Here is a 24,428-nt window from a genome sequence, read left to right as displayed (position 1 = left end):
ACAACAACAAATTCGTTCCAGTTTGGGGCTCCTACCAAGGTTTGTGAATTGTGTGAGAGTGGCTCAGGCTGATCTAGCATTGGTTATGTGCAGCCTTAAAGAAGGCACTTAAGTTTTCAGAAAATTAACATCCAGTGCCGCTCCTTCCCAGAGCCCAGCAGTGTCTGACCCCCATTCTGACCGTGCATTCACTTCATATTGCCCAAAGCGCAGACGGGAAGCCGGTGCACACTGATGGGGTAAAACAGGCTTCGAAGGTTGTTCGGCTCCGAAAGGAGGCTCAAGAAAGCCGGGTTCGGGGGCTCGAAAACCATACCGCTCCCTCCCATCCAGTCCTGGAGTGGGAGGACTTCAGCTCCCAGCACGCCCCGCGGCCGCCTGTTCGGTCCTCGCGCGTGCGCGGTGTCGCCCCCGAGCGCTGACTGGATTCCAGCTGCGGAGCCGCGGGGCCGCGAGCCCGACCCAGGTTGGCGTGAGGTGGCCGGGTGTCGTGGCGGCGGCGGGGCAGCCGGACGTCTCCTGTGGGGCAGGTAAGTGCGAAGAGAACGGATAGCGGGGCTAGGTGGGTCTGCTGCCCTGGGGTCCACACATGCTCCTCGCGGCTGTGGACAGACTGACGGACTGACTGACGGACGGCGGAGGAGGGGAGAACACCTGCCCGGCCGGACCTCGCTGGTGCGATGTGGCCCCGCTGGCAGCGGCGGCGGTCTGGCACGGGCTCCCGCGGCTGGGTACGCAGCCTCCGGACCCGCGTGCCCCCGCGTCCTGCTCGGGGAGGGGGCGGCCTCGGGGAGGCAGGACCGCCCCCAGCCGGGTGGCTCTGCCTGGCCTAGTCCGGGGGTTTGGGGGGGTGGGGGGCCGCAGCTTAAGTGCCGGGGGGCTCGCGTCCAAACACACACGTCCCTCCCCGGCACCTCGGAGCAGTTTTACAGAAAGTGCACCAAATGCGGGGTGGGGGATGGGGCTTATTTTATTTTATTTTATTTTATTTTATTTTATTTTTGGAGAGGGCGGCAGCCCTGAGCGCACTCGGAGCAGCACGCTCTTCGGACGTACCTCGCGGCTGCACGGAAGGTGCGGTCCGGCCCCCGCCCGGCGCGCGGGGCGCGGGCGGAGCCTCTCGGGCCGCGGCTCCGCACTCTCTGTGGGGTCGCTCGTGGGCACGGAGGCGTGTGCCGGGGTCACGCAGTGGGACTGGGAGTGGGATTTGGGGAATTATTCTCGCACGTAGTCTGATGATCCAGGTTGCTTCTTCTATGGGGCGGGGGGGGGGGGCGGTGAAAGCTCGTTTTCAGGGACAGGTGACTGTCCCACGTTTTCCAGTCTTCTGCCGCACAGGACGTTGCGGTGGGTTTGGTTGTTCTCCGCGGGGTATTTAAAGGTGCCCTGGAATTTTTTTTTTTTTTTTTTTACTTTTTTTCTCGTATTCTTTCTAAATTCAAGTTCCTAATAAGACTGGGGGAAAAAAAAAGAAAGAAAACTGAGTTTTCAACTTCAACTTGTTTTACTCGTCACTTTTGTGATTATATCTGTGATGATTTATAGATACGCATTATGTTTCCTGGTTCTCTTTTCCCTCATGCCTTATGTCCAGGTCTCTCTGAACTCCGAACAACAGGTGTACCGTCTGTGTGTTACATGGACTTGTCTCTGTGCTCCATGGCTAGTTTGCAATGGATTCTAAACACAGCTCCATAGCTTTCCCGTCTTCTGACAATCCGTAGTGCACGGAGCCTGTTTATGGCTAATCGCTGCGCTGGCCTGGGCTCTAGTCCTCTTTCCGTTCCCCACCCCACCTTTTTCTTAAATATTTTATTTATTTATTTTTAGATATGATGAGGGAGTAGAGAGAGAGAAACATCAATGTGTGGTTGCTGGGGGTCATGGCCTGCAACCCAGGCATGTGCCCTGACTGGGAATCGAACCTGCGACACTTTGGTTCGCAGCCTGCACTCAATCCACTGAGCCACGCCAGCCAGGGCTCCCGTTCCCCTTTTGAAGCACGGAGGTGTGTGGTCTGGGAGAGCGGGGCTGGGGGTGATGTTTCCCTTGACCAGACATGGGTGACAGGTGAGCATGACCCATGACCCTCTGGTCAACCTTTTAAAAAAAGGGCTTGTGAACAAAAGTAGTTGACATACAAGAAGAGCACGGTAACCTTGTGAATTTGGGATCCCGTAATTGTATTTCCCATTTCTCTTTCCTTAGCTCCCAATGAGAGCTTTGGCAGGAGCCCCAAATCTTGTATGATTGGACGATTTAACATCAGTTTCATCTACTTAGTCTCCAGATCAGCAGCGCTGCTCTTCAGCTGGCGACATCAGTGATTTTCCCACAGCGGCCGTTCACGAGCTCGTGCAGACTGTCACAAGGAAGGGGAATAATAGCTCAGGGGGTGGTGCCCACAGAAGAAATAAGAAGCCTGTTTCTTTGCCGTCCCACAGCACACACACAGTGAGACAGGAAATCGAGACTGAAGCACAGGCGACAAGGAAGAGTTAGAACACCGAAGTTCGGGTTTCTGCACACAGTAATAATCATCAGTAGCATTTACTGAATGTCCTCTGTTTGCCGTATGCTGTAATTGTCACTGTGAGGTGCAGGTATTAGTCTCATTTTATGTGTAAGTCGAAGTACAGGAGTTCCGTAAATTGCCTACAGTAATGATGACAGGGCCAGAATGCAGCTTCAGGTCTGATCTGACACCCCTGCTCTGTCTAATGTGCTGCACTACCTTACCAACAAGTATGTTCAAGTCTCTCATTCTTGAAAAAGTATAAAACTACTGTGATCACATTTCTCCTTCAGAGAACTACCATTTCCTGCCCTTTTCTTCCATTTACTCCTTAGTTTATTGCAGTCTGGTGCTTACCCTCAACTCTGTTGCAGTTGCTCTCATGAGCTCCACTCAGCCCTTTATTGAATGCCTACTATACATACCATCTTCTAGACTTATAAAGAGGCCAACATATGGTTCGCGCCCTCTTTAGGTACTAGTGAGAGAGGAAAACAAATTCATCTACATAAACATGATGTGTTAACTGCTGATGGAGCAGTCTTTGCTCTTGGGAGTTAGGGGAGGAACTCTTCACTGAGAAAGTGACACTGGACTGCCAACAGAGAGAAACCCTGCCCTGCCCAGTGTGGCTCAGTGGGTTGGGCGTCATCCCTCAAACCAAAAGGTCTCAGGTTTGATTCCTGGTCAGGGCACATTCCTGGGTTGCAGGTTCAGGCCCCGGTTGGGTGCTTAACACATGCAACCAATTGGTGTTTCTTTCCCTCTCTCTCCATTCTCCTCTCTCTAAAAATAAATAAATAAAATATTAAAAGAAACCTAAGAGAAACCCTAAATTGTTTTAGACAGTAGTGTTGGGACTGCATACTTGGGTGTGGCCTTTTAGGAGAAGCTGTATCTTGCCAGTGAGAAATGATACACTTGAAATGTAGTGTAGGCTTTAGAGTCTGACAGACCTGGGAACTGATCCTTAATTTTTTTCTTTATAATACGTGTCTACAGTGTAAACTCTATGAAAGTAGTCTTTGTCTTTTTCATCACCTCACCCCTATCTCCTGGAATAGTGGTAGGAGATCAATAAATAGTTGTTTAACAAACACTTCCTAGCATATTGTGTTCTGCACATGGTAGATACTAGCACTCTCGTCGCATTGGATTGGCCAAAAACTCTGTTTAGTTTTTACTGTAAAATAAAAGACACGTTTTTCATTTTCACCAGTAACTTTATTGATTTGGATATTTTGAGTATATCGGCAATCTCCTGTATCGGCATCACGTTGATTGTTCTCAGTTAATGTCTTGATTTGATTGCCATCACCTTCCACTGGTCTGACCGACCATCATCCAGTGAGAAATTTCCAGCAAGAAACTTCGCAAACCACTTTTGACAGGTCCAGTCAGTCACAGCACTTTCTGCATATACTGCACAGATCTTTTTTTGTTTTAGTTGAGTTTTTACCTTTCTTTTAATAATAAAGCATAATACGCTGAAAATGTTGCTCATTTTCTTCCATCTTCAGTATTGAGATGGCTACACAAAAATTCACCAATTTTGATAAGGTTTTTAAAAGATTTATTTATTTATTTTTAAAGAGAGGGGAAGAGAAGGAGAGAAACATCAATGTGTGGTTGCCTCCCATGTGCTTCCCCCACTGGGGACCTGGCCTGCAACCCAGGCATGTGCCCTGACTGGGAATCGAACCGGCAACTCTGGTTTATAAGCTGGGGCTCAATCCACTAAGCCACACCAGCCAGGGCAAGTGTTTCTTTTAATAAGTTTGTTTTTTTAATGCACTCTGATATGCCAGCTGTCACAATACAACATAACATAATTGTTTCGAATGAAGTTAAAAACAACTAAGTGCTACTGGAACCATCTTATGGAAAAAACCAAACTTTTTGATCAACCGAATACTATGTGACTGAAAAGTGAGGCTTATAAACTGATTTTGAGGCCACCATTGTTTGAACAATATACACATAATCACTGCCGCTTCTTTTTGACCAATTAGATTCATTACCTAGCATCACAATTCATAAATGAGGAAACATTCACTTCATTTTGATAGGCACTGTTAACTGTGTCTTCACTTCTAATATTATCCTTCTCTTCCAGTCATAAACACATTACTGCTTTTTCTAAGTGTTTGTGATTTAGGTTTTGTGTGTATGCTTTTTTCTCTGCTGCTGATATGAATTGTTTTGGGAAGTAATAGCTTTTTCAATAAGAGTAACATCAGAAATGAGATGGAACTCACCAATCCAGTTATCAGAAGGCTTATTCTTGAGAAGGGCCTGATTTCCAATTATGTGTCACAGATTTTTTTTTTTTTAACAAAATGATAAGACCACTCCCTGACCTCTCTAGATATTTAGTTAGCCTTCTGGCTAACATACTAAAGACATGAAACAACAGATCATTTCCCTCTTCTTGTGTTTGACTTTCATTTGTAAATATCCTTAATTTGTGTGACTTAAGGTTAAGGTTAAAGTCCAAATACCACTTTTTTTTTTAACTTTTGAAGTCAGTAGAGTATAGTAATTAGGAGCACCTAACGAAGTTCTGGCTCTACCACTTCGAACTTTGATATAACTTCCCAATGCCTCATTTTCCTCTTCTGCAAGATTGGAATAATTACTGCTACTACCACCACCACTCATAATAATAGCTAATATTTATTGGGTATTTACTGTATACTAGGCACAGAATTTTACTTATATTAAATCAATCTTCACAACCACTCTTTATATTATTAGTATTATGCCCACTTAAGGTGAGAAGACGGTCACAAAAATGATGAGTAACTTGCTTAAGGCCACACAAATAAGTGGTTAATTAGGATTTGAACGTGGGTTGTCAGACTCCATAGTTTGTGCTCATAACCTCTTACTTCATAGGGTCATTTTGAAGATTAAATAAAATCCATGTAATGTGTCTTGACAGGAAGTCTGTAAGTGCTGGCTGCTATAGTTAGCTTTGAGTTTATAAAGCATTTCACATTTTCTAATTTGTTTGTCATAAGTACAACAATACGTTGTGACCATCACTGTCTTACAGATAGGAACTGAGTTTGGTCATTTGCCCGAGGTCATACAGCAAGCATGAAGGCAGTGCCCTGGCCTTGGTCCTCTTCCACACCTGGATTTTTATTTTGAATATGAGGCATCATATTTTGAGAGTTTAGTGGACATATGTTATTTTGACCTGCCCGGCATCCAGTCCAGGTTTTACTGAGAATTAGCTCACTTTTGCTATGAGGAAACACCTGATCCAGGTTGGGCCAACATATTGATGTGTTCCTCCTTTAATTTGAATCTTAGTTGGATGACAGAGTGACAGTCACAGCTCCTTCATCCAACCATGGATTCATTCCTAATGTATAGACGCTGGAGCTACTCTGTTATTCATACTCAAAGACTTGATTCTTCACCTTTTCCTCAGTTCTGTGCCCTATCTCATATCCTTTAACTATATTCCTATATTACATAGTTTGTCACCCAAAGTCAGTTTTTGTGGCTTGCATCTGATGCTCCCTTAACTTACTGTTTCATGACATGCAGCCACATCACCTACAAAAGAGTTAAAATAACTGGTTAACTGTCTCTGAAGAGAAATCTCAGAGAAAACCTGAAGGCTATCTTCAAATGTCTGAAGCATGTAGTGTACAAAGTATCCCTAAAAAGAATAAAGATATTGCTCACAAACAGATTTCTGTTCAAGTTAACTTGACAACTACAGTGGTACTATTCAGGGTGGCATGAAGCGACGGCTTAGGAGTCACTGAGTGTTTGATATGGGCAGTGCTTAGCCTCTCTGAGCCCTGATTTTCTCAGGTTTCTTAGCTCAGTGGTAAATGCTCAGTAAATATTTCCCTTGGTACCTCCCTTGTAATACCTCAGCCTATTCACTGCCACAAAGTAAATAGGATTGGATTACCATAGTTGAGGGTTACTATGTAGTTATTTTCATATCTGCAATTGAAACATCCCCAGTAATTATATAGATGGTAGGGCCACATAAATGACTTAAGATAAGATAGTTTGTAGACCTCTATGGTTTAATTATATGAAGAATAGGGACTTTATTAACTATATTTATGATCTCATTTTAAGTGCCATATGCTCTAATGTTAACATAAAACTTTATTTAAAAGTGGCCCTTTTTAGCCCTGGCTGGCGTAGCGCAGTGGATTGAGCACAGGCTTTGAACCAAAGTGTCGCAGGTTCGATTCCCAGTCAGGGTACATACCTGGGTTGCAGGCCATGACTCCCAGCAACCGCACATTGATGTTTCTCTTTCTCTCTCTCTATCTCCCTTCCTTCACTCTCTAAAAATAAGTAAGTAAAATTTTTTAAAAAGTGGCCCTTTTGACAGCCCTCAAGGAAATTTATTTTCCTCAAAAACTCTTGCCTGCCATTTCTCAGAGCTACCTGAATGTTGAATTGCAGTTAGCTAATCATTATTTGTTTCACTTTTACTTCTAAGGAGGTTGTTGCCCACCACCCCTGATGGTGGGAATGACAGAAGGTCCATGCAGTACCTTGCTTTTGCTTCCTTATCACCATCTAGGTACTGCTAGGCTGTAAACTTAGGGGAATGATCCTGGGAGGGACTCAGGGAGGTAACCAGATTACCTTGGATGATTAATTATTTTACGGGAAGACCTAGGGTGGATGAGCATGTTCAGAAGTCTGTGCAGCAGGGCTTCATTTAACTGGTGCTGCTGTGCGGGAAAGGGGGAGCTGTGCCTGGGCTTGTAGAATTCTGTGGTCTGTGTTTCCACAGTCTGCTCTGCCTTGCACAGTCACCCCTAACTTTTGCCTACAGGGATACTATCTCTGGTCGCAAATGAAATACTGACTTGGGAAAGGGAAAGCAGTCCTAGTTGTAAGGCTGTGGGAGCGGGAGTGGAGCTCAAGGTAGAGTTGATTATTGGAGTCATTTTGCTCTTCTGCTGATGCCAGTTTCGGGGGAGGCAGTTAAGAAATTTGGATGAGAACCTCTGGCCAAGATGAAGGCGTAGATGGACATACTGTGCTTCCCCGCACAACCAAAAGACGGACAACAATAAATTTAAAAATGAAAAACAACCAGAACTGACAGAAAATCAAACTGTACAGAAGTCCAACAACCAAAGAGTTGAAAAAACATTCATCCAGACTGGTAGGAAGGGTGGAGACGGGCAGCTGAGCAGAGAGGACTGTGTGTGTGGCGAGGCTGCGGACTGCAGACTGGGCAGTCCCACATTCGCATGCAGATAAACTGGGAGGAACAACTGGAGAGCGAGACAGACCGTACAACCCAGGGTTCCAGCACGGGGAAATAAAACCTCAAGGCCTCTGACTGAAAACACCTGTGTGGGTTGCGGATGTAGCAGGGGAAACTCCCAGCCTCACTGGAGAGTTCACTGGAGAGAACCACAGGGTCCTAGAACACTGTGTTGCCACCCTTCAAGGCCAGGCAGGTTCATGGTATTCGTGCAGACAGAAGAATATTCACAGAGCTGTTGGGATGTCTGCCATGCCTTTATTCATGTGTGGGCAAGCCACACACGCTGCAAGCTGCATGTCTTTCTATCCACATGTCTCATGTCGTGGTACCTGTTCCCTTGCATGTCTCCCGTCATCATCGCCCCCAGCATGGAGTCCCTACCTGTTTAAGTACTAGAGGGAAACAAAGCCAGCAAGATGCCAGAACATTACATAACATGACATAATTCTGCACATGCGAGCCCACTTCATGTTATGAGAACAGTTTATCAGACCCAGTCTCAAGGCTATGAGAACACTGGTTACCAGGCCCCTCCAAGGCTGTGGGAACACTGCTTCCCCTAGCTACCCAGACACTTGGGTGAGGAGGAAGCCTCCACTTGCCCTACAACTCACCCCTTCTGGGTTCCTCACCTTACAATCTATGCGAGGATGTCTTCCACAAGGTCCCTTGGTGAGGAGGGCAGAGCCCTGTACCCATAACTCACAACAACAGTACAGGCTACACCAACCAGCAGGCAAAACACAAGCACTGCCACAGAAGCAGTACTACAAGCTTCAATAGTATACAGCCAAAACACAGGTAATCAGGCCACCCCTAGGTACAACAGCCAGTCCAATTTTCATACAAGTAAGGCCACCCATGTGGGCCACCCACTCAGAGGTGGACTCAGAGGGTCCCAGTGGGAACAGCGGCCCATGCAACATTCTGTGCCTCCCAGCAATGTCCAGGAGTATGGGTCTGACAGACCTGTCAGAGCCCAGCCCATCCGGGGTTGTCCTTTGGAGTTCTCAATGCAAAAGGGCGCTGGTCTAGCCAGCACCACAGCCTCAGCTGTGAGCCACCCTGAGCCATCCCATATGGAGTGGTTGTGGTTGCTTAACGGCCTAGGCCAGTCATACCACTGCTTTGCCCCAGCAAAGATTTCAGTCCAGGTCACATTTCACAAAGGATGTTTGCTGTTCCACTGGTTCATTCAGTCCAGGTCACAATTCACATTTCATTGCTGTGCCACTGGTTCTGAAGCCAAGTCCAATTTGAGACAAGCAGGAGAGATGTGCCATGGGAGACAGGCCAATGTGCTCAGGGAGAGTTCAGTGCAGACCCAGCATGCTGATTGGTCAGCCACTAAGGCATAGGTATGAACCCAGTCCACTAACGTATTACCTTGCACTCTAAGGGTGAAAAGACGGAGCAGTTATAGGCACCAGTAAAGGCAAGTTAGGACCCTCAGGAAATACACAAGCCAGCTTCTGGTCAGCTGATAAGACAATGGCTGGCCAAGGGGGTCTTCCTGGGCATGAATACCAGACCTTTCGTGCCTCAGTTGGGGGTTTAGCATCTACTTGCAATAACAGAACTCATAATAAGCCATAGGGAAATCACAAAGGTGCCACAAAGAAGTACTTCATGGTCTGCTGGCCCCTGGATATGTCACCTTTAAGATTGGGGGCCAGGTCCCAATCACCCAGGGCACTATTGGTAAGTTTCTCTCCACCCCTTGACTCCCAGGGGCAACAAGAGCCACCCAGCACATGTGGGAGCCTTTGATTTCCCAAGGCCACGTCCAAGTGGCTGTTTGCCCTCCCTCCAGGCCCTCTGGAGCAGGCAGGAGAATATTCCCCTGTTTTCCCATGTCTGGTTTCAGCAAAGCATCCATAGTTTGTACCTGCAGTTGAATTGGAGCTGCAGTCTGGTGGAGTAGCACTTCCACTGGAGCTGGGCCCCACCTCCAACTCCTCATTTAGAGTCCGGAGGACAGTCCATAAGCACTTTGTCCAACCTCTCAACACAGGGGAAGCAGCTGCAGCTCGCAGGCCCTGCTTTAAGAGACCAGTGTACTATTCAATCATTCCAGCAGTGTGGGGATGATAGGCCACATGGAATTTCCAGTCAATCTGCAAGTCTAGAGCCCACTATTATACTGAGGCCCCAGTAAAACACGTCCCCGGATCACTTTCAACGATTAAGCGTCTCCCATAAGCAGCACATAACCGTTCCAGTGCAGCAATCACTGCTTTCTGATCTGGATGCTGTGTGGGGTAGGCAGCTAAAAGCCCCGTGGCCGTGTCCACACCTGTGAAATAGCATACTTATATCCCTCTGAACTAGGTAGGAGCCCAATTACATCCACCTGCCACTGGGTCAGCAGTACCCATCCCTGCACTACCTGTCCAAAAGTTCCCACAGGCCTTCAGGAATGCTCTCATGAGCAGACAACACAGGTCTCACAGGTTTCTTGTGTTTCTGCCAATGTAACAGGTAACCCTCAAGTTTTGATAGTGGCCCACATGGTCTTCTGCCCAGCATGAAAGAGGCAATGGTGTAGCCACTGGGCTACTTCCCTTCCTGAGGGACTGACGGGTACCATTTCTAGCCACTGCATCTTGGGTAGAGTATCAGCCTCACCATTCCCAGGGGAAGCAAGAGGTGCATGTCCTGTAACATGATATATAGTAATTTGTTTCTGGTAGCCTAACTCCCATAAGTCTTGCCACAAAGCCTGTCCCCACAATGGTCTATGCATAACCATCCACTTATTTGTACCCCATGTAGAGATCCATAATGTTAGCCCCCGGTACACTGCCCAACTATCTGTGAAAATAGTCAGGGGCGGGGCTTCATTGACAGTCACTATCCAAACAGCACAGAGTTCAGCCCATTGACTGCTTTGTCCCATATCTGTGTCAAACCAGATCATCTCTGTTTCTGGTCGGACTGCCACAGCTGTCCACACAGCAGGCTGGCCTCTGCTGGACCCATCAGTGTACCACGCATCTGAGGGAATAGGCGCCTGCCCCTCCCAGAAGGGGCTAGTTTCTACCTCCTCTGTAGGGACAGGAACAGTAGATTTCTGATCTACATAAATAACTGGACCTAATACTTCCTGTAGCTCAGCCTGCAAAGGGCTAGTGGATAGAGTACTGCTTTGCTGCAAATAAGCCCCCACTTAGCCAGCGTGGGCATCTGAGCCATCCCACTGCGAGGCTTGGCCATCCAGTCCTGGATCCACCCTGCAATGGGATGGGTGGTCCTAACTGTCACAGAGGCAGTTCCTGCTATGGCCTCAGTGGCCAACAGGGCAGCATATATAGCAGCCAACTGCTTTTCAATCAAGGAGTACCATACCTCTGCTCCCTTCCATAGTGGGACCAGAAACCCAAGGGTTGACAAAGCTGTTCTGATCATTGCCACGAACCCCATCCAAACCCTTCCTGTGTCACATGCACATCTAGCTTACGGGGCCTAGCAGGATATTTCCTCCTCTTGAGAGGCTAGCACAGCCAAATGGGCCTTTAGACACGTAGGATGGGCCTCTTTGGGTCACACCCCCGGGGTTTGGACAGATAAGTTAGGCCTGCACCAGACCCTGGTGTGCGGGCACCAGGAGCTGCACTTGTGCAACACCACACGCTGCCTGGGTGGGTGCTGGTTGCTGGTTGCTGGCGCCACCACTGCATCCCCTCGGGTCACCAGGACGCTGTTTCTGTGACCCTGGTGACTGCTTCTCTGTAGCTCTAGGCGCCGCTGTCATCTTCTGAGGTGTCTCTTACTGGTGCTGCACTCGCCTGCCACCACGGCTCTCTGGCCTACTCCCTACTAGTGAGCTCTCTGAGTTCCAGCACCTGCTCCCCTATCTCGTACCACATCCAGCCTGCTTTCTTACAGCATCCTGGGTCACTCCACCAGTTCTAACAGCTCCCACAGCCGCCTTTTCTGGAACACTGCTGCAAAAGCTCAGCTCCAAGCACTCGGCCTTGACCTACAGGCACAGCAGCCCACGCTACTCGCCTGTGGAGGGGTTGTGGGGGGATCCCCACCTCTTCTGATCATTGTGCTGGGAGCAGAGCTTTCCAGGTGCTGGTGCTGCTGCCGCCAGATCACCGGCCCTGGCCGGCCCTCCAGCCAGTCACTCTCAGCAACTGTGTTCCAAGTCTGTGTGGGGCAGGGGAGGGAAGCGGATTCCCAGACCCAAACTTTACCCCAGGAGCCACAGGCTGCTGCCTTCAGGTAACTCAGTTCATTTCCCCCCACCCTTTTCCAGTGAATCACTCACTAAGAGTGGGGAGGGGGCTTGCAGCAGCTCAACTGCTCAGAGGCAGACACAAGCCTTCAGGGCTTTTTTTCCCTATGCCTCTGTGTTCGGTAACTTGGAAGGTCAGGAAGTGCAGTCTCCTCTTCTTCAGGGGCTTCCCCTCTCAGGGCTCTTGGAACTTCACTTCGTCTCAAGGCGTAGTCTCCATCTCTCAGCTCACAAAGCTGAAAGAAACACCCAGCCTATGGCCCTCATGGCCACAGAGGCGCTGGGCTTTTCTAAGGTCCTCTCCAGTACCCACAGGGCTTTCTCCACGGGCCAGTCATGGGGTGGGAGGCCAAGTTGCCAAGAGCCCGGCCCCTGAATACTACCTGCCAGTGATCAGCCACTCCAGGGGTGCCGGCTCCATAGCGTTCTGTGACAAATCCTGATGGCCCTGCCAATTGTGTTGCCACCCTTCAAGGCCAGGCAGGTTCATGGTATTCGTGCAGACAGAAGAATATTCACAGAGCTGTTGGGATGTCTGCCATGCCTTTATTCATGCGTGGGCAAGCCACGCACACTGCAAGCTGCATGTCTTTCTATCTGCATGTCTCATGCCGTGGCACCTGTCCCCTTGTATGTCTCTCCTCATCATCGCCCCCAGCATGGAGTCCCTACCTGTTTAAGTACTAGAGGGAAACAAAGCCAGCAAGATGCCAGAACATTACATAACATGACATAATTCTGCACATGTGAGCCCACTTCATGTTATGAGAACAGTTTATCAGACCCAGTCTCAAGGCTATGAGAACACTGGTTACCAGGCCCCTCCAAGGCTGTGGGAACACAGCTTCCCTTAGCTACCCAGACACCTGGGTAAGGAAGCCAGACTGCCTCCACTTATCCTACAAACATACACAAACCCGCCCACCTAGGAATCAGTACCAAAAGGGCCAATTTGATTATGGGTAGCGGGGGAAGTGACTGAAAGCCGGCAAAGAGTGGAGCAAACAGCACTGTTCCCTCTCAGACCCCTGCCCCACGTCAGCATCACAACACAGCGACCTGGTTTGTCCTGCCCTGGTGAGCACCTAAGGCCCCGCCTCTTACTACGTCACAGGCGTGCCAAGACAAAAAAAAAAAAGCCCAAATGAAAGAACAAATCAAAGCTCCAGAAAAAAATACAACTAAATGAGGAAGAGAGAGCCAGCCTATCAGATACACAGTTTAAAACAGTGGTAATCAGGATGCTCACAGAAATGGTTGAGCTCAGTTGCAAAATGAAAGAACAAAATGAAGGCTGCCCAAAGTGAAATAAAGGAAAATGTACAGGGAACCAACAGGACGGGAAGGAAACCAGGACTCAAATCAATAGTTTGGAGCATAAGGAAGAAAGAAACATTCAAATGGAACAGAATGAAGAAGCAAGAATTCAAAAAAATGAGAGGCTTAGGAACCTCCAGGACAACTTTAAATGTTCCAACATCCGAATCATAGGGGTGCCAGAAGGAGAAGAGGAAGAGCAAGAAACTGAAAACTTATTTGAAAAAATAATGGAGAACCTCCCCAATCTGGCAAAGGAAATAGACTTTCAGGAACTCCAGGAAGCTCAAAGAGTCCCAAAGAAGTTGGACCTAAGGAGGAACACACCAAGGCACATCGTAATTACATTACCCAAGATTAAAGATAAGGAGAGAATCTTAAAAGCAGCAAGAGAAAAGGAGACAGTTACCTACAAAGGAGTTCCCATCAGACTATCAGCTGATTTCTCAAAAGAAAGCCTTACAGGCAAGAAGGGGCTGGAAAGAAGTATTTCAAATCATGAAAGGCAAGGGCCTACATCCAAGATTACTCTCTATAGCAAAGCTATCATTTAGAATGGAAGGGCAGATAAAGCGCTTCCCAAATAAAGTCAAGCTAAAGGAGTTCATCATCACCCAGCCCTTAGTATATGAAATATTAAAGGGACTTATCTAAGAAAAAGAATATAAAAATATGAACAGTAAAATGACAACAAACTCAGTTGTTAACAACCAAACCTAAAAACAAAAACAAAAACAAAAACTAACTAAGCAAACAACTAGAACAGGAACAGAGTCACAGAAATGGAGATCACGTGGAGGGTTATCAGCAGGGGAATGGGAGGGGGCGGGGGGAAAGGTACAGAAAATAAGTAGCATAAATGGTAGGTACAAAATAGACAGGAGTAGGTTAAGAATAGTGTAGGAAATGGAGAAGCCAAAGAACTTATATGTATGACCCACGGACATGAACTGAAAGGGGGGAACTCGGGTGGGAGGGGGTGTGCAGGGCAGAGGGGAATAAAGGGGGTAAAATGGGACAACTATAATAGCATAATCAATAAAGTATATTTTTTAAAAAGGTAGGCTTAGAAAATAGCATTTTTCTTCTTAGACCCTATCTTCAAATTGCTTTACTTTTTCTAGTCTCCTGGTTTGTAAGCATCTATTTTATTTAATTTAAAATAATAATTTTTTATTGATTTTTTTAAAAAAGAGAGAAACATCAGTTTTTTGTTTCACTTATTTATGCATTCATTGGTTGATTCTGTGTGCCCTGACTGGGGATTGAACCCACAACATTGGCATATCCAGACAGTGCCCTAACAATTGACCTACCGAGCCAGGGAAGCAGCGCTCTTCCTTTAAACTGTTTTTAGTGGCTTTTGCTTTGGGGAAAGGATTTCCTTTCAGTGTAATAGCAAGAGCCACCCCAGGTGAAGTCACACACCTGGGGATTTTGTTATAGTCTGTGAAAATAAAACAAAAACAATGCCTTGGAAACTGAGTTTTAAAGTGTTGTCAGTTCTCTTCCAGTGATTACTTGGGCTTTTTTTAAGAAACTTGTGACAGTCTTTTAAAAGGTAAAGTAGCAGATTTTTACCTTTTAGCAGTTTAGGGAGTTCCTGACTTCACAGGTTGCTAAGATGTCAAATTCATGCTCAGCAGTATAAGTAAAGTGTTAGTTACAAATGAGAGAAAAAGGGACCCTTTTCACAGTTATAAATAAGCTATTTCTAATAGCTTACACCTTTTTATTTTTCACTCTCACTTTCCCTGGTTTTGTATAAACATTAAATCCCCCAAGGAAATGGATGTTTAAGGTGGTAAGTAGTGGCTCTGACAGGGAAGGAGCAGGGAAGACAGAAAGGCTACATAGGTGCTGTAAGTTCAGAGCTTCATTTATTAGCCTCAGGAAAAACTCAAGAAAGACATATTCTTCTTCCTCAATGTTCTACGATACTTAAACCGTAATTTAAAAAATTGAAATATAAGCCCTGGCTGGCATAGCTCAGTGGATTGAGCGCGGGCTGCAAACCAAAGTTCGCAGGTTTGATTCCCAGCCAGGGTACATGCCTGGGTTGCAGGCCATGACCCCCAGCAACTGCACATTGATGTTTCTTTCTCTCTATCTTCCTCCCTTCCCTCTCTAAAAGAATGAATGAATAGAATCTTTTTTTTTAAGATTTATTTATTTATTTATTTATTTATTTATTTATTAGAGAGGGAAGGGCGGGAGGGAGGGAGAAAGAGTGGGGGAGAGAGAGAGAGAGAGAGAGAGAGAGAGGGAGAGAGAGAGAGAGAGAGAGAGAGAGAGAGAGAGAGAGAGAGGGAAACATCAATGTGCAGTTGCTGGGGGTTATGGCCTGCAACCCAGGAATGTACCCTGGCTGGGAATCGAACCTGGGACACTTTGGTTCCCAGCCCGCGCTCAATCCACTGAGCTACGCCAGCCAGGGCTTGAATGAATAGAATCTTAAAAAAAGAATAATTAAAAAAAAAATTGAAATACAAATCATGCACCACAAAGTCACCCTTTTAAAGTACACAATTCAGAGGTCTTCTGTATATTCACTATGTCGTGCAACCATTACCACCGTCAAATTCCAGAATATTTTTATTGCCCCCAAAAGGAAGTCCATACCCATTAGGTGTCATTTCCTATTTTCCCTTCCCTCTAGCCTCTGGCAGCCACTAATCTACTTCTTGTCTCTACCGGTTTGTCTGTTCCAGGCATTTTGTATAAATGGAAACATACAAATATTACTGGCTTCTTTCACTGAGCATGTTGTCAAGGTTCATCTGTGTAGTAGCCTGTTTAAGTACATCAGTCCTTTTTATGGCTCAGTAATAGCCCAGTACATGGATATACATGTTTTGTTTATCCGTGCTTCATTGATGGACATTTGGATTGTTTCCATTTTTAGGCTATTATCAATAATGCTACTGTGAATATTCATGTACAGGTTTTTATGTGATGATATAATTATTTTTTAGCACAATACTTCTGTACTTTGTCAAAAAAGAAAATATTAAAAATCAAGACCAATAAACCCATACTCCTACCACCTAACTCTGCCATATTTATTTTTATATTACCTTCAACGTGCACATACAATATTTCAAATGGCTAAGAAATCATGTACTGTCGATGCTGGTGACTTCTCTATTTCCTCTTCGGCCCACTCCAGTTGGACTTTCACTCTCACCACTAAAAATTAGGGCTCTTGTCAAGATCAAGATCTCCAGCAACCTCCAGCTTGCCAAACCAGTGTCCTCATACTACTTGACCTCCAACTGGTATGTGATGCTGATGACCATCTCCTCCTCTGGAAACACTGTCCTCTCTTGGTTTCTGCAGCACCAACACATTATGAGTGTTCCTTCTACTTCCCTGGCTACTCCTCAAATTATATGTCCTGTTTCTTTTTCTGCCTAACCTCTAAATGTTGGAAAATTCCAGGATTTGGTCCTAGGCCCCCTACTCTGCAGGCCCTCTGTTCTCTTCTCAGCCACAACATTTAGTCCTAATGATTCTTAAACATATATCTCCAGTCCTGACTGTGTTAAGTTCTGCATTCGTATATACAATTAATTGCCTACTTGACATCTCTGCTTAGAGGTCTAATAGGCATCCCAACTTAACATGGCCAAAGCAGATCTCTTGATTTTCTAACCCTGAAACCTGCTCTCTCCTCAAGTCGTTCCTCATCTTGGTTGGACCTGCAGAGCTGCTCAGGTCAGAAATCTTAGGCAACGTCATCAACTCCTTCTTTCCATTATCTGTCTCTCCACCTCCAAATTTACATCCAGAATCTGGTTACTTGTCACCATCTCAGCTACTTTAGTGCGAGTTAGCACCTCTCACCTGGACAACTGTAATAGCTTCTACTCTCAACCCCTCTGTAGTTCACCCTTCAGCACCGCCAATGCGATTTCTTTAAAAATCTGAGTCAGAGACAGGGTCACAACCCTGCTCAAAGCTCTCCATTGGCTTCCCATTAAATAAAAGCCAGAGCCTCTGCCGTGGATAGAAGGCCCTGCATAATCTAGCTTCTGCCTGCCTCTCCAGTGCTGTCTGCTGCTTCCCCCTCATTGCTCTGCTACAGACACACTAGCCTTTTATTTCTCCAGTGTCATTTCTGTCCTTTAAGGCCCCCATTGCAGGAGCCATTTCCTCTACCCGGGCTGCCCTTCTAGGTCTTTGCAGAGCTGGCTCCTTGTCAGAGCTGCCGTCAGCTGAAATGTTCTCCCCTCAGAGAAGCTTTCTCTGGCCACCTATCAAAAATAGCCTCTGCCACTACCTCCCACTCTGTAAAGTAGTATTCTGTGTTATTTTCTTCATGGTATATAATATTATTCTGAAATTACTTATTTACCTATTTTTATCTTACAATTGTTAAAAAAGATTTTATTTATTTTTTAGAGAGGGAAGGGAGGGAGAAAGAGAGAGAGAGAGAGAGAGAAACATCAATGTGTGGTTGCTGGGGGTCATGGCCTGCAACCCAGGCATGTACCCTGACTGGGAATCAAACCTGCAACACTTTGATTTGCAGCCTGCGTTCAATCCAGTGAGCTACGCCATCCAGGGCTTATCTTAGAATTTTTAAAAAAAAATTGAGGTATAATTGACATATAACATTGTATTAGTTTCAGGTGTGTACAACATAGCGATTCAATATTCGTATACATTGTGAAATTTTCAATAGTCACAATAAGACTATTACCATCTGCTACCTTAAAGCTTTTTACAAAAGTTTTGCAAAAAACTTTTTTCTTACGGTGAGAAGTGGTAAGAGCTTTCTTAGCAACTTTCAAATATGCAGTGCGTTATTATTAACTATAGTCACCATGATGTATGTGGCATGGCCATGACTTATTTATTTTATAACTGGAAGTTTCTCCCCCTACTACCCCTGCTTTTGGCAACCACTAATCTGTTCTCTGTATCAATGAGCTTGACTTTTTTGTTTTTGTTTTTTTTTAGATTCTACATATAAGTGAGATCTTATGGTATTTGTCTTTGTACCTGATTTATTTCACTGTTTACTTATTGATTGTCACTAATATTAACATCTGGTATTTACTCAGCTCATGCTTTGTGATAGGTATTTATTTACATTTTCTCATTCATCATCCCCATTTTACAGATGAAGAAACTGTAATTCACAGCAGCAAGAACTTTGTCCACTTGTTTTACTGCTATATCCTTAGCACATGTAACAATGTCTGGCACATAGTAGTTGCTCAAAAAAAAATTTTGTTGGTTGGGTAAGTGATGGAAGGACTCCCAAATTTATATCTCTAGTTCTGCATCTCCCTGAAGATGTAAACTTGGTTATCCAATCACCTGCTTAGTACCTCCACTCAGATTTCTAATCAACATTTAAATTATCCCACAACTCTTAACTCCTTCTTTGCCTAAACCTATTTCTTTTTCCCTCTTCCTCATATTAGTAAATGGCATCACCACAAATCCAGTTTAGACCAGAAACCTAGGCCTCACTTTTAGTTGCTCCCTTTCTCCATTCCCCACATCCAGTCCAGCAGCAAGACTGTTGGTTCCTCCTCGGGTTATCTCTGCCCCCGCTGTCACCACGTCAGCCTCGCTCCCCATTATCTCTTTCAGACTGGTCTTCCTGCATCTACTCTTGTCTCTCTGAAGCCATTTTCCACATGGCAACCAAAGTGATTTTTAGAAAACATGTTAGCTCACACCACCACCATGTTTAGGGCCCTCTTGTGGATTCCTGCTGCAGTTACAATCTGAGTCCTTCACTCTGGCGTACAGTCCCCTGGCGATCTGGTGCCTCTGCCCTTCCAGTCCCCTCTCCCCATTCTCCCCTTGGGTTTCAGTTGGGTTTCAGTTTACACTGAGCTCCTTCCCTGCCTCCAGGACCTTCCCTACCTCAGAGCCTTTGGGCTGGCCATTCCTTCTGCCCATGACTCTCTCTGCTCCCAGGTCTTTGCAGGACTGGCTTCTTGTCCTTCAGGTTTCAACTCAAATAGCACTTCAGGTGTTTCCTCCCTGGATTCCATATCACATCAGCCATTTTATTCAGAGCACTTACCATACATTGGAACTGTCATTTATTTATTCATGTATTTACTTATTTTCTGTTTGATTTCCCCCCTCTAGATTATAAATAATTGTTGCCCTACAACATAACATGTATTAGAGAAATATTTGGGGAGTGAATGCCTGAATGATGAACACATTTCTGTGTATACATGCTATATTATAATATCATGTTTTTCCTAATGTTAGATCATAAATAGTACCAATTTTCTTTAGTCCCCACAATTGAAATTCTTTTTATACTCTTGTGTCTGGCTTATTTCACTAAGCATATTGGTTCTTTTTTTTTATGTTATTATAGTATGTTTTACATACAATGAATTCATCCCTTTTCGTGTGCAATTCTGCCAGCTCTGACAAAGATAGAATCATGTAATTACAACACAGTCAAGATATAGAACAGTTCTGTCACCCTAAAAAATTACCCATGTCACTGTGTAGTCTACTCTTCCTACTGCCCTCATCTGATAGAAGCTACTGGTCTGTTTTCTGTACTTAAATTTTGCCTTTTCCAGAACATCATATAAATGGAATCATGCAGTATGTAACCTTTTCAGTCTGGCTTCGTTCCTTTAGCATAATGCATTTGAAGTTCATCAGTGTTGTTGAGTTCGTCAGTAGTTAAATTCTTTTTTGCTGAGTGAGTACTATTCCATTATATGGATGTACCACAGTTATTTACCCATTTACAAGCTAAAGGATATTTGAACTGTTTTCAGATTCTGTCAGTCATGGATAAAGTTGCTGTAAACATTTACATACAGGTTTTTATGTAAACAAAAGTTTTCATTTCACTTAGGTAAATATACCTTGGAGTGGGATTGTTGGGTTATATGGTAAGTGTATGTTTAACTTTATAAGAAACTACCAAACCCTCTTCCAGAATCTCTGTGCTGTTTGAATTCCCACCAGCAGTGTGTGAGAGTTCTGATTGCTCTGCATCCCACCAGCACTTGCTATTGTTAGGTTTTGGTGTTGGTAATATTGTGGTTTTAATTTGCATTTCCTTAATGACTAATGATGCTGAATATCTTTCTACATGATTGTTTGTCATGTGTATGTCTTCTTTAAAATTTTTTTTTAATTTACAGTTTTACTGATTCTAGAGAGAGGGGAAGGGAGGGAGAGAGAGGGAGAGAAAAGTCTCTGTGAGAGATGAACCTCAATCAGTTCCCTCTTGCACGCACCCCGACAGGGGACTGAACCCACAGCCCAGGCATGTGCCCCGACCAGGAATTGGTGACCCTTCATTTTGCAGGACGATGCCACACCTGCCAGGGCTGTGTATCTTCTTTGGTAATGTTTCTATTCAAATCTTCTGCCTGTTTTTTTCAGTTGGGTTATTTGTTTTCTGCTTACTGAGTTTTGACATTTCTTTTTATTCCAAATAGATGTGCTTTATCAGATATGTGATTTGAATATGTTTTCTACCATAATGGGTTCTAGTTGATAAAATCCAATTTATCAACTTTTTTATTTTATAGATCATACTTTTAATGTAAGGTAAGAAATCTTTGCCTAACCAAAGTCACAAATATTTTCTCCTATGTTTTTTTCTAGAAGTTTTATAGGGTTAGGTTTTCTGTTTAGGTCTATCACCCATAATGAGTTAATTTTTGTGTATGCTGTGAGATATGGATTAAGATTTTTTTTTGCAAGTGGCTGTACAGTTTTTCTAGGCCCATTTGTTGAAAAGACTACCCTTTTCCCATTGAATTGCCTCTGTATTTTTGTTGAAAATCAGTTGTATTATTTTCTTAGGGCTGCCATAACAAAGTCCCGCAAGCTGGGTGACGTAGAGTAGCTGTAATATTATCTCACAGTTTGGGAGTGCGGAAGCCTGAAATCCAAGTGTCAGCAGGGTCATGCTCATTCTGAAACCTGCAAGGGAAGAAGATCCTTCCTTGCCTCTTCCGGCTTCTGGTATTCCCAGACTTTTCTTGTCTCGTTAGCATAATTCCAGTCTCTCCTTCACACGGTGTCCTCCCTGTGTGTGTATCTTCACATCATCTTCCTATGTATGTGTTTGTGTCCACCTTCCCCTTTTTATAAGGCCACCAGTCATACTGGATTAGGGCCCATTTTAAGGTCTTCTTAAAATTGGCTAAATCAGCAAAGACCCGATTTCCAAATAAGGTCACATTCTGAGGTACTGGGGGTTGGAACTTCAACATCTTTTGCGGGGACATCATTCAACCCATAACATTAATTGACCATATGAATGGGTCTATTTCTGGATTACCTGTACTGTTCCATTGATATGCATGTCTGTCCTTTTGCCAGGGGCACGCCGTGTCAGATAGTGTGAGTTCTCCAACTTTCTGCTCTCCCGTTCGTGGCACTGTAGCCTGCAGACTCTCTTCAGGCTGTAACTGGGGGAATTGTTGTTTTCTCTCTCTCAGGATTCACTGCTCTGTGCTGCCTGCCATCCGGTGTCTAAAAATCACTGTTTTGTGTACCTGTCCAGTTTTTTAGTTGTTTAGGTTGGGAGAGTAAATCCAGTTCTTGTAACTTCATCGTGGCCAGGTGTGAAAATCCATAGTTGGAGTGTGAAATGGTTGAATCACAATTTTATTGTGTCGGTATACCAAAACTTGAAGAATGTTTCTACTGTTTGGCATTTAAGTTATTTCATATTATTGCTGTAATGCTACGGTAATCCTTTTCATGCACATATCTTTTTGCTTTAATTGAATTATTTCCTTTAGATAAGTTTCCAGGATAATAGTTACTGAATAAAGGATGTGGAAATGTTTGTGGGTATTCTGTTTTCAAAGGAACGTACCCATTTACAGCAGTTCATGAGTGGGCTAGTCTTCTATCACAAAACTAGTTTTTGCTGGCATTGAGTATTTAACAAATTAAATGTATTTTCAATTTTTAATATGTATCAATTTACATTAATATTACATGTAATATGTATATACAAATAATTATACCAATATACATAATGTTCATATGTGTGTATATACAGGGTGTGGCAAGAGTAGCTTTACAGTTGTCTGTATAGAAAATAATGTGACAATCGATAATACAAGAATAAACTCTTGTTTCTTTTTTCTTTTTTAAAAAATATTTATTTATTTTTAGAGAGGGGAAGGAGAGGAAAGAGGGAGAGAAACATCAATGTACAGTTGCCTCTTGCACGCCCCCTACTGGGGACCTGGCCTGCAACCCAGGCATGTGCCCTGGACTGGTAATCGAACCAGTGACCCTTTGGTGCACAGGCCAGCACTCAGTCCACTGAGCCACACTAGCCAGGGCAAGAATAAACTCTGTTTCATTCACAATTGTAAACCTACTTTTGCCCCATCTATATGTGTGTGTGTTTCCGTCACCAAAGGGGATATAGACCTCCTTGGCTCTCTGGGCCTCAAATTCATAACCTTCAAGCCCTGGCCAGGTAGTTGAGTTGGTTGGAGTGTCGTCCTAGAACTGAGAGGTTGAGGGTTTGATTCCCGGTCAAGGCACATACCTAGGTTTCAGGGGTCCCAGGTTCAGGTGCATACAGGAGGCATCCAGTTAATGCTTTTTTCTTGCACTGTTTCTCACTCCCTTCCTATCTCTCTTCCCTGTCCTCTAAAAAAACAATGAAAAAATGTTCCCGGGTAAGGATTTAAAAAAATAAAAACAACAAACCTCCAAGAACAGTTCTATCCAGGAGCATCCAACCTTTTGGCATCTCTGGGCCACACTGGCCCAGAGTTGTTTTGGGCCACACGTGAAATACACAAACACTAATGATAACTGATGAGCAAATAAAAGACTTTAAGTAAATTTATGATTTTGTGTTGGGCCGCATTTCACAGCCATCCTGGCCTGCATGTGGTCCACAGGCTCCAGGTTGGACACTGTTTTGGTCAAGTGCTGACACCTCCTTTGATCACTTTGGCAATGCTATTGAATGCTATGATTGGCACAGCTCAGGTCTGTGCTTGCCTAGAATCAATCAGTTAGTGTCTGGAAGATGAAGTCATATAAATATCAACAGCTTCCCGAACCACACAGTTGGAAAGAGCGAGTAGAGGAAGCAAGTTTCAAAATGTGTGGGGTCAGTGTGGTAGGGAGGTTGCTGTTTTCCAGATGCCCAGAAGAAGGGAGAATATGGAGTGAATAAAATGCTAGTTATTTATTACTGTGGCATGAGCATGACTTTTATTTACTTTTTTTCATTTGCTGTTCATTCATTCATCTAACGTATCTAAAAAATGCTTATTGAGAGACCGAGTGCCAAGGATGCAGAGAGAAACAAGATCCAGTTGAGTCTAGTGGACTCAGCCAAAAAAGGAAAAGGGATAAAAATGTTAAGACGCCCTGGCTGGTGCGGCTCGTTGGATTGCTTGCCAGCCTGCAAACCAAGGGGTCGCTGGTTTGATTCCTGGTTGAGGCACATGCCTGGGTTGCGGGCCAGGTTCCCAGTAGGGGGCGTGCAAGAGGCAACCACACATTGATGTTCCTCTCCCTCTCTTTCTGCCTCCCTTCCCCTCTCTCTAAAAATAAATAAATAATCTCTAAAAAAATGTTAAGAGGTAAGTTCTGTGATGGACTTATTCACAGGACTTCATAGGAGCATAGAGAGCCTCAACTAAAGGCAGGGAAGAGTCGTGAAGGTATATTAATTGTCTATTGATGTGTAACAGATCACCCCAAAACTTAGTTGCTTAGAACAACAATAATCATTTACTCTCTGTAATGATTTCTAGGAATCCAATTCAGAAGCATCTCAGGAGATTCTGGCTCATGAGAGAGGAGGGTCTGTCTCAGGACATTGCAGTCAGGTGTCGGCCGGGGCTGCAGTTATCTGAAGGTTTGAGACTAAGGGATCTACTTCCAAGGTGGATCACTCATGTGGTTGGCAAGTTGGTGCCTCTCCATGGGACTGTGCCGTGTTTTCATGACATGACACGGCAGCTGACTTCCCCAGAACAAGTGATAAAAGTAACCAAGATGGAAACTGCAGTGCCATTTATGGCTCATCCTTGGAAGTTATACACGGGCACTGCTGCTGTGTTCTCTCAGTCACA

At 44.7% G+C, this 24,428-nt stretch overlaps 1 protein-coding gene across 3 annotated transcripts in view; it reads left to right on the top strand.

The window, feature by feature from the left end:
* Nucleotides 1-404: 404 nt before the first annotated feature.
* The window catches only part of SGSM3 (small G protein signaling modulator 3), a 39,850-nt gene continuing 15,826 nt past the window's right edge, over nt 405-24,428 (top strand). The window contains exon 1 of one of the 3 annotated variants that reach the window (XM_045835158.1): nt 405-530. The gene's annotated coding sequence lies outside the window, so the exon portion shown is untranslated. Of the gene's footprint in view, nt 531-16,534; nt 16,626-24,428 lie in introns of those variants that run through there. The other 2 variants (XM_045835159.1, XM_045835160.1) reach the window with 2 other exon arrangements.

Source organism: Phyllostomus hastatus, unplaced genomic scaffold (assembly GCF_019186645.2).
Source record: "Phyllostomus hastatus isolate PE091 unplaced genomic scaffold, TTU_PhHast_1.1 phas_contig_198, whole genome shotgun sequence".
Taxonomy (NCBI): domain Eukaryota; kingdom Metazoa; phylum Chordata; class Mammalia; order Chiroptera; family Phyllostomidae; genus Phyllostomus; species Phyllostomus hastatus.
This window is presented reverse-complemented; position numbering and strand designations above follow the sequence as displayed.